The 10,010-nt window shown below is 37.8% G+C and overlaps 1 long non-coding RNA gene across 2 annotated transcripts; it reads right to left on the bottom strand.

Moving 5' to 3' along the window:
* Positions 1 to 3,138: 3,138 nt before the first annotated feature.
* Positions 3,139 to 9,472, bottom strand: LOC138953560 (uncharacterized). 2 transcript variants are annotated; one of them, XR_011451563.1, is made up of 5 exons: positions 8,321 to 9,472; positions 7,364 to 7,506; positions 6,351 to 6,572; positions 5,273 to 5,437; positions 3,139 to 3,953 (listed from the first exon to the last, which is right to left on the bottom strand). It is a non-coding gene; the product is annotated as an uncharacterized lncRNA (long non-coding RNA). The 2 variants fall into 2 exon arrangements; XR_011451562.1 differs by having other exon boundaries at positions 7,364 to 9,472.
* Between the last annotated feature and the right edge of the window lie 538 nt (positions 9,473 to 10,010).

The following is a 10,010-nucleotide window of genomic DNA, read 5'->3' as shown; positions in this document are numbered from 1 at the left end:
CTTCTTGTCAATTTCACTGCCTTTGCCATGAGCGGTGGACTGACGATGCTACGAGTATACGGTCTTGCTGAAAAATGGCATTGCGTTCAGTTTCATTCTGTGAGTTCGACAGCTACTTGACTAAATATTGTATTTTCGCCTTACGCGACTTGTCTTTATTGTCCCATCGCTGGGAAATTTGGGTCGCTTCCTTCGAGTGAAAAGCTAGAAACAACAGAGTCGCGCTACCCGAAAGTCAGTGAATCTATTAGATTTTTTTTCTCCATTTCTTTATTGTCCCATCACATTCCACAACTTGGACACATACCAAAACTTGGACACATGACGATATTACCACGTCTTTGACACATACCACAAATTGGTCAATTACCACAACTTGGACACATACCACGGCTTGGACACATACCACAACTTGGACACAGACCACATCTTATACGCATACCACAACTTGGACACATACCATAACTTGGACACATTACAATAGCTTGGACACATACCACAACTTGGACACATACCACAACTTGGACACATACCACATCTTGGACACATACCACAACTTGGACATATACCACTACTTAAACACATACCACAACTTGGACACATTCCACATCTTGGACACATACCACATCTTGGACACATACCACATCTTGAACTCATACCACAACTTGGACACATACCACAACTTGGACACATACCACAACTTGGACACATACCACATATTGGATACATACCATAACTTGGACACATTACATCTTGGACACATACCACAACTTGGACACATACCACATCTTGGACACATACCACAACTTGGACACATACCACATTTTGGACACATTCCACATCTTGGACACATACCACATCTTGAACACATTCCACATCTTGGACACATACCACAACTCCCAGCCAGCAAAATTTTGCGCAGCGAATGCGTGTCGCAGTCGCCAAACTCTGCGTAACAACTGCACTGGACGCATGCGTAACGCGCGCGATTTTGCAAAGCGAAATACATGCGTGACACACTCGTTTTCCCTCAGATTACGCAGACCATACGCACCTCCAGCGCACGCTTATTTGACACCAAGACAAATTCGCACTCTCCACGCAGACGTCACGATTGCTTTACGCATTCTCACGCTATTAACGCGCTCTCCACGCAGACGACACGATTGCTTTACGCATTTAACGCGCTCTTGACGCAGATGTCCTGATCATCTTACGCACTCTCCACGCAGATGTCACGAATTATTGACGCATTCTCAGGCATTACGCGCTTTTTACGCTCTCTTCACGCAGATGTCACAATTGCTGTACGCATTCTCACGCATTTGACGCACTCTCCACGCAGATGTCACAATTGCTTTACGCATTCTCACGCATTTGACGCACTCTCCACGCAGATGTCACGATTGACCTACACAATTTTACGCAGACCACACAACCGCTTTACGCACTCACAAACAAATAATGGGCAGTGCACAACATTGTATTGATCCAGAAAGACAAAGGTCAAGCGTGCAGGTTCGATAACAGAGATGATCATAATTATGTACAAGTTCTAAAACAAAAATGCAGTCAAATAAATTGATTAAAACAAAGGAGAGATTTGAATCTCGCTTATTGCCATTGTGACTTCCAGGTTTTAATTTCACTGCATTTTGACATACCAGCAGCACGGAAACAAAAATGATCAAAATACTATTCAAAGCAGAATTCAAATTGGCAGAACAAAGAATGAATAGAACAAAACCCTGATAGTCATCATCGATACGCCGTAGTACATGCAGTGAAGAATCCAGTATAACTTATAAGAGAGAATTTTGATGTACACTCGTCACTATATCACATTGATGTAAACAAATAAATAAATAATTGGCACAGCCTAGGCATAGGCAGCAGTGAGTTGTATCAACATGTTTGAATACAGAACAGCAACAAAAAGAGAAAAAAAGTTCTACAAGCCAGCTAATAGTTGAACTTCAGATTACTAATGATATCACAAACAAACACTTAGTTATAATGCCCATTCTCCAGGGATCGAAATCCAGTCAATGTACACCAAACTAGGATAACACATACATTTAGAATCTATCACGACTGCATAAAACATTGGTATGCAATTCACAAAGCAAGGAACTTGAAACATGAACATTGACATTAAACATACATATGTGCCCCACACACATTTCGGACAAGGCAGCTGAACGAAATTCAGATGTGGATGGAGCACAAAATAATTAGATGGGGCGGCGTGAAAGCATACTGGGACAAGGAACAAGCAAGAGAAAGAGGATAAGAAGATAAAAGGAAGAACAAACCGAAGAATAAGAAAGAAAAAAACAAATGAGAAGGAGAGAGAGAAAAAAAAAGGAAAAAAAAAAAGGGAAAAAAAAGGGAGACAATCATATGAATGTGTACCATTTAAATAAAAGAAATTAAAAAAATTACTTTTAAAAAGGAGACATTTCAGGTTTTGATTTGAAGTGTGTTAACATATTCACATATACCAGTAACTTTGCATGGAAAAAAAAAAGTTCACAATGATTTGAAGCAAATTCAAATGCCAGAGAAAAAACAGAACAAAACCCTGATGTCATCATTGATAATCAGTGGTACGTTCAGTGAAGAAAAAACAATTGACACAACCTAGACATGGGCAGCAGTGAGTTATCAAGTTTCACTACACAAAAGTAACAACTACAATAATGAAACAAAAGGTAAAATGCCAGCTAATAGTCAAAATTCAGAACAATGATATCAAAAAGAAACACTTATTCAATGCCCCTTCTCCACTGATATGTATAAGCACACCAACATGACATAAACTAAATAATTTTAAAAAAAAACATGACATAAAACTCATAAATTAAAAAAAACTTATCAGACTGCGTAAAACATAGGTTTGCCATCTCAAAATGGATGTAAAACACGCAGCTTACTCACAAAATGATAGACAAGTCTCCAGCGGCCAGCTGCTCAGCAAACAAAATAAGGTGGCGAGGATCAATATAATTGAAATGCATTTTTTTTGCTGTTTCGGAGAGAACTTTGCCTCATTTACCTTACACTGCCTGCATTCAAGGGCTAAATTTTTATCAGGTTCACCAAGACTTACATCTATAAAAATCCAATCATAACGGTTTTAAGAGCAAAAAAAAAAAAAGTATATTTCTAGTCTCGCTTCTAAATTCTCAACTCAACTCCAAAAAATAATAAAGAACAACAAAAACCCGCATCATGCATTGTCTCCTTCAAGCTGCCTAGGTTGTTTGCGTTCGACTCCCATAAATGACAAGGAATTGTTAAAACCTTTTCTTTCTATTTGTTCACTTTTTGTTTTCTTCTTTTCTGAACTCTTTATACTTGTATTCTATTCATTTTAATTTAGCCTGAAGGTTTGAGTCGTGTATTAAAAATCGAATATAGTGTGTAAGTGCCCTTGAACAGCTTTTCCAGAATCATGTATTCTATATTTTTAGTATGGGATACCCACAAGAAAAGTTCAAATGCATCCATGCGTCTCCACTGATAGTAATGGTAGTTGAGCACTTCCAGTTTAGTCTTCTGTCGTTCTGACACAACCTAAAAGGGTACATCATGACTGAACATCATCTGTAGAAGAGTGTGAAGTTTAAAGCTTAGCTTAAATAATGTCCAACAAAACCCCAGACTCTTCTGTACATTACCCATCAGCCACACAGACCTGAACTGTGAAATACAATTACTCACTAGCAATTTCTCAGGCGAGTCAAATCTTGCATTCATCAAATTTTTGCAACTAGCATTGTAAATAAGCCTACAGAGATTACAAAGTTCAATTACTGCAAACCAAATCATGAAGGCTCTTCCATGGCCTGTTGTCTCTTTCTTTTATCACAGGCTTCCAAAAACCAGTCTTGAACGGCCGTCTTCAAGGTCTTGACCTGTGGCACCCGTACAGCTTCACGGAACAGCCTCTGCATGACAAAACAAAAAATAACATGAACTTAGATCATCAAACAACTATCACTGATTTGAGAAAAGTCTCAAGTTTATTTCCTGACGCCTGTAAACTTGCTAAAAATCATACAGACACACAAACTTGCATACACACCATACGCTTTTACAACACACCAACTATACTTGAGTTAGGAAATTACAACACATTGTAATCCTTGTAGAAGAGAAGTAAAAAAAAATACCTACCCTAATATTTGTTTTAACCCTTTCGCTGCCAATCAAAACTTGGGTATGTGCATTCCTGACTGCCAGGGAATATTGGAGTTTGGGGTGTAATAATTCACAAAAAAATCTAGCTTCAAACTGGCAGTAGGTAGGTAAGTAAAACCTATGTTGTTTTTAAAGGAAATTGAACCAAGAATCTGTTTTTAGTGTCTAATCATGGAAATGATAATTAGTTTGGCTTATAATGATGTTTAAATATGAACTTTTGAAAAATCAGCCCGGCGCATCTTCCGGTGCCTGTGGATCAAACACAGGTGGCTGTTTTGCTCGCTCCAAGAAAGGATTATAATCACTGTCATCTACCTGTTTCCAACGAATTGTCCGAAAGAAGATCTCCCCCTTCCCCTGTCAGTATCCATAATCATTTGCACCGCCTGTAGCGTCAGTCCGGCTTTGTTTTTCCCTACTAGGGCCCGGTCGACAGTCACCGTTAGCCATTTTGACGAGTCGAGATTTCTCTCCCATACCCTGTCGACAAGGCCGAAAATAGCCTTCAAACGCAAAACCGCGTCACCATTTATGTTTATTCATGAGAATGAGGTATCCTACCAAGCCATTGGCTGCTATTTGTGTGTCAGCAGTGACGTAGCATTTCTGGAAAATCCCGGAACGGAGAAGACGGGTTTACCCGTCCTAAGGCGCTGCGGCTGCACAAGCGCATGACTGGTATACCCGTCATAAGGCAGCCAAGTGGTTAAAGTTACCTTTACTATGACTTTTTCTTTGAGGGCCTTCGGAAATTCATAATACATGTACTGTGACGTGCAGACGCATGTGTGACGACATCATACCGTTTGCTAACATCCTTATTTCGTATGTAGTCGAAAATCCATGACACTGACAAATGAGCTCAGGAACTTGGCTTCTAGCAATTTAATGTTAAGCGTAAAAGCTTTGACAACTATCATTCACATGTGAAACATGGCAAATTTAAAATTGATTCCAAAGAACAAAATTTGAGACAGAAATAACTTGTTGTTTTGTAGACATGGATTTTATCTTCTTCCTAAAAGGACCAGGATGATTTTACAAATTATGAAAAACAACTCACTGTCGATGGCTTTTAGACGCAGCGTACACCATGGTCTCTTTCCCTGCCCTCCCCCAGAGCCCCCTGTCAGCAACCGTGTAGCCTATGGAACACCTTCGTCATCACAGCATCAGTAGTCGTCTTTAGTTCATGTCCACCAACCACACCGAGCTCATGGTCATGGATCTGAAACAAACAAAACAAGCCAACTGAATTCCAAAAATCAAATATTCAGACAGCTCTTCTTCACATACAAACAATTCAATCTGGAAGCATCATACTGTCACCTGGAACCAAAAATCAATAATCGCATTTGCTTTAAAAAAAAAGTTTTCAGAAGAGCAAATGGTGATTGAGTGTAGCATTGTCATAAAATGTAATCACACACCTCAGGTGACCTGCATCAATCATTCAATACTATCTCACAAATCTTCATTTGGAAAGCACAAACATAGTTAGAAGAGAGCGTCAACCGTGATACTATTCAGTGTGGACAATTTTTTTCTGACCCATAATCCGATGCCTACACAAAGTGAGAATCAGAACTCACAAGAAGGCACTGTTGCATGTTTGTGATTATTTGCTTGAGTGTAGCACTTGCAATTTTGAACTTGAGGAAACAGCGTAGCAATTTCTGTTACATCCCTGAAAACCTAGCAGATGGCAGCTCTGGCCACAGAGCAATATTTGCATTATTTCTCACAGATGCAATGATCACAGAAAACAAAGTGGTGCATGCATTTTCCGCACCCCACATGAGAAAAAGAGGCCCATCATTGTGCGTACCCATAAGCATAGTTTTATCATCAAAATGTGTTGGTTAAATTCACAAATGTGACCAATACGCATAAACCTTGCATGAATTCCCAGGATAATGGGAAACTGGTCATGACTGAGAACTGATGAACAGTTAAGATACACCCGTGAACCGTGATGACATCTGGCATCCTCCAAAAAGCACACACTCAAGGTAACATTTAAAGCCTAAAGAGCGTCTAACAATAACATGTCACTCTCACAAGATCTTGCTACAGTTATCTGGGGAAAATAGCACAGGCATGACTGGTCTGCTTCAACAATAGCATTCAAAGCCACCTACCAGTGATCACTCCTTCGACAGATCCATCATGTGCCTTCAACATCTTCCACACTCAACAGTAAAAAGATGAACATCGAACAGTAGCACAGGCTCCACCATGATTCTTTGGCGACCAATTACTAAATTAGTCGCATCAGGTCCATCTGCTCCTGTAGAACCTTCTCCAGCAGCAAGAACTGATGTTTATCTTGCCGCTCTGCTCTGCTCGTAGTCTTGTGTCCGCTGAATGGAAGAAAAGAAGAACAAAAAGTCATTTACATGAAGCAATACATATTTTAGACAATCTGTCGGCCTGAAAAGAAACCATCAGCACTAAAAAACAATCTGAGCAAATGTTCAAAGTAAACGTGACATCTCTATATTTTTGAATTCAGGAGAAGATGAGGAATATATATATTGCAATCAATTTTTAAAGGGGCATACAGAGTGGCATTTGATGGGGTAAAAAGATGTAGGGACTCAGCAGTTGGAGATGAAAATTTTTGTGTGTATTTACTTCAAGCAGATTGTTTTTTTGTTTTTTTTTAGACAGAAGAACAAACACACACTAAAAATCCTTGTTTAAAGTTGAACTGACCTTAAGTTTTCCTCCAAACACTAGAACTTTTTGTATTCATTCAAAAATATTCATCAAAAAGGTTAAATTTTAAATTCAATTTTGCAGACTTTGGATGAAAAGTTACTCTTCTCTGGCATCCCGCGGACACAGTTCACACTTTCTCATCAATGAGATGCCTGTGTTAAACATCAATAAAACTATTAAAATAAAATAAAAATTTAAATATAAAAATAAAATCGACCAACCGCCCCCACCCGATTTTTTTTTCCCTTTGCTGGAAACAATACATTTGTTTCACTAAAACAGTAAAAGAGATCAGCTGAATTTGTTTGACACATCTGGTTATAACTAAAAGAATAAAACACAAAATAAGCCAAAGTCACAGAACAAAAAGACGCTGTCAGTGTCACTATCAATGACTCTGAATGAGACACTCATTGCTATCGAGCCATACCTGTTCATCTTCACCTTGCCGGGACGGAACGACAGTCTGCGTTACTGGCATCGGTGGCGGTGTTAAGGTCACTGTCCATCTCAGCTTTCTTCACCTTCAGTTCAAACAAGCAGTGAGCACCGTCATACTCAAGTCAAAGCTTTCTGAAAAAATAAATACTTGGAAGTTAAATAGGATCACATTGATTCCCAAACCTAACAGTAACAGTAACACGCAAACATCAAAACTGGAATATTAATTATTAAATATAAGCATCTCAATTTCACTAAATTAGTATATTTATTTTCTCTGTGATGTATTTTTTATTTTTATTTCAAAAAAATCTGTTTTTCAACTTTATCACTGCACACGCTGACACAGCCTCTGCCTGCCTCTCTAGTCTATGCATGCCTCGGGAACAAGGGTAATTTTTCTCTTTTCCGAGACTCAGACACAGAATATTCCACTATGACTATGAGTCTATGTCAGTATGCAAACTGAAAGTTGAACATCTGTGGAAAAATAAAAAGATACAAATAAAAAAAAAAACAGATATATGAAGAGCCTATTAGTATTACTACTAAAGCTCCTGACAACTGCTGCCGCAATGACTCGACCAGATTAGGAACCAACCAAAGTTCACCAAGAAACAGACAATGAGACATAAAATGATAAACGAAAATTCAGTTTTTATGGTGCCGTGAGCGACCCGCGAATCGGGATTCGGATGGTATTTTCACTCTTCCACAACTCCTTAAAAACAAACCACTGCATCAATCAACTTTATGTTTTTGGAAAAGTTAGTTCATTCATCCATCTTTCAGACAAAACAAACATGAATGAATAGAACAGTGTTCTTCTAGGCGAAAAAAAAATCGAAAGTGTGAGAAATTCTCTCTGCCATCAAACTCGGAAGCCGAAGCCGCGAGCTATCAAAAATTCAAATTCCCAAATCTTTCCTTCAGTTGATCAACTTACCTATTCTTGAAAGAAGTCAATCTTCATTTCAGAGAGAAGGATAAGATTACCTTGCATCCAATAAGCAAGTCAAAAATACAAGTCAATATGAAGAAAAAGCAAAAAAACGCCGATACAATTCTATGTGGATTTGACAGACTTCTTGCCAACAGGAAGTTGGAGATTGTCTGACAGACAAGGGAAATAACTTCAATAAATTGCTCTTTTCAGTAAAGGTAACTGTCTCCCCTGAAATTGAACTTTCATAGAGATTTTCTTCCAAAGCAAAATAAAATAAAATGAAAATATGCTGAGAACAAATTTTATGTAACCACTAACATCAGCCTTTATTTTGAGTAGATAATTAGTTTCAAAGTTACTTTAGTTTACATTTTTTTGTTTAATCTGAATTTTTTAAATGTTTTTATCGTTTTGTTATGGGTGTTCATATAGATTTCAGTTATCTTTTCTGTTCATATAATATATTTATTATGCTTTGCCTAGATTTTTCCACGACATTATTTTGTGGAAAGCTGATTCCTACAACAATACCAAATCCCCATTACAATAATTATATTACATGCTAAAACAATTATAATGATAATACAAATTAAAATAATCATATTTATTTTAAGATAAAAATAATCAGGATAACAATTAAGCAAATAAATGTTGGTAATAACAAAATGATTAAATAAAAATTAAATGGGAAAACCATTACATAAAATAAAAATATTTTTATTAAACTTTTAAATGCATTTTTTTTTAACCGAAACTGTCTTAAGATAAACTGAAAAATAACGGATTGAAAGTTTTTATGCAATTTTTTTTCTAAAAAAGAAAAAAAGAAGTTTTTGAAGAAGAATAACTATTCATAACCAAAATTTAAAAGTAAATATTTTTTAATAACATAAAATATAATAAATTATTTCATGAAGTAAATGCATAAACCCACGGTATAAAATTAGGAAAAACAAAAATTGCAATCACCTTTTCATTGAATCCATGCGTGCTAAACACTGCGTGGTGAAGTCGTTTCGAATGCGACAATCTGCGTAAAAGTTGGCGAAAAGTAACGCGCGCGAAGCGAAGGTGTCACGAGGCCGTACGCATCCCCGCATGAAAAACGCAGAAATAACGCATGCGTCACGCAGAATCATGCTGGCTGGGCTTGGACACATACCACAACTTGGACACATACCACATCTTGAACACATTCCACATCTTGGACATATACCACAACATTGCACATATTGGACACATACCACAACTTGGACACATACCACAACTTGGACACATTCCACAACTTGGAAATTTCCACAACTTGGACCACAAGTTGCTGCTAACTTTTCACTGGGAGGAAGCGATCCGAATTCGCCAGCGATGAAGGAAAATAACGAAATGGAAAAAGAAAGAAAAACAAATCTAATGGATCCCTTGACTTTGGGGTAGCGCGACTCTATTGCTGCTAGCTTTCCACTGGGAGGAAGCGATCCGAATTTCCCAGCAATGGGACAATAGGCTGAATAAAGATTTTTTTAAATTTTTTTTTAACAAATCGCGGATTTAGGTTCGACGTAATTTGTACAATATTTTTACATTTTTACAAACCACGGGTTAACAGCTCAGTTGGAGGTTTAATTGGTGCCAGTGTGTAGACATACAGGCTGGGGGAGTGGCTTAGGAGCGAGCAGATAGCTGTATCGTTATC

Source organism: Littorina saxatilis, linkage group LG17, assembly GCF_037325665.1.
Source record: "Littorina saxatilis isolate snail1 linkage group LG17, US_GU_Lsax_2.0, whole genome shotgun sequence".
In the NCBI taxonomy this organism is placed as follows: Eukaryota; Metazoa; Mollusca; class Gastropoda; order Littorinimorpha; family Littorinidae; genus Littorina; species Littorina saxatilis.
The sequence above is the reverse complement of the archived record's forward strand: the minus strand, read 5'-3'. Positions and strand labels throughout refer to the sequence as shown.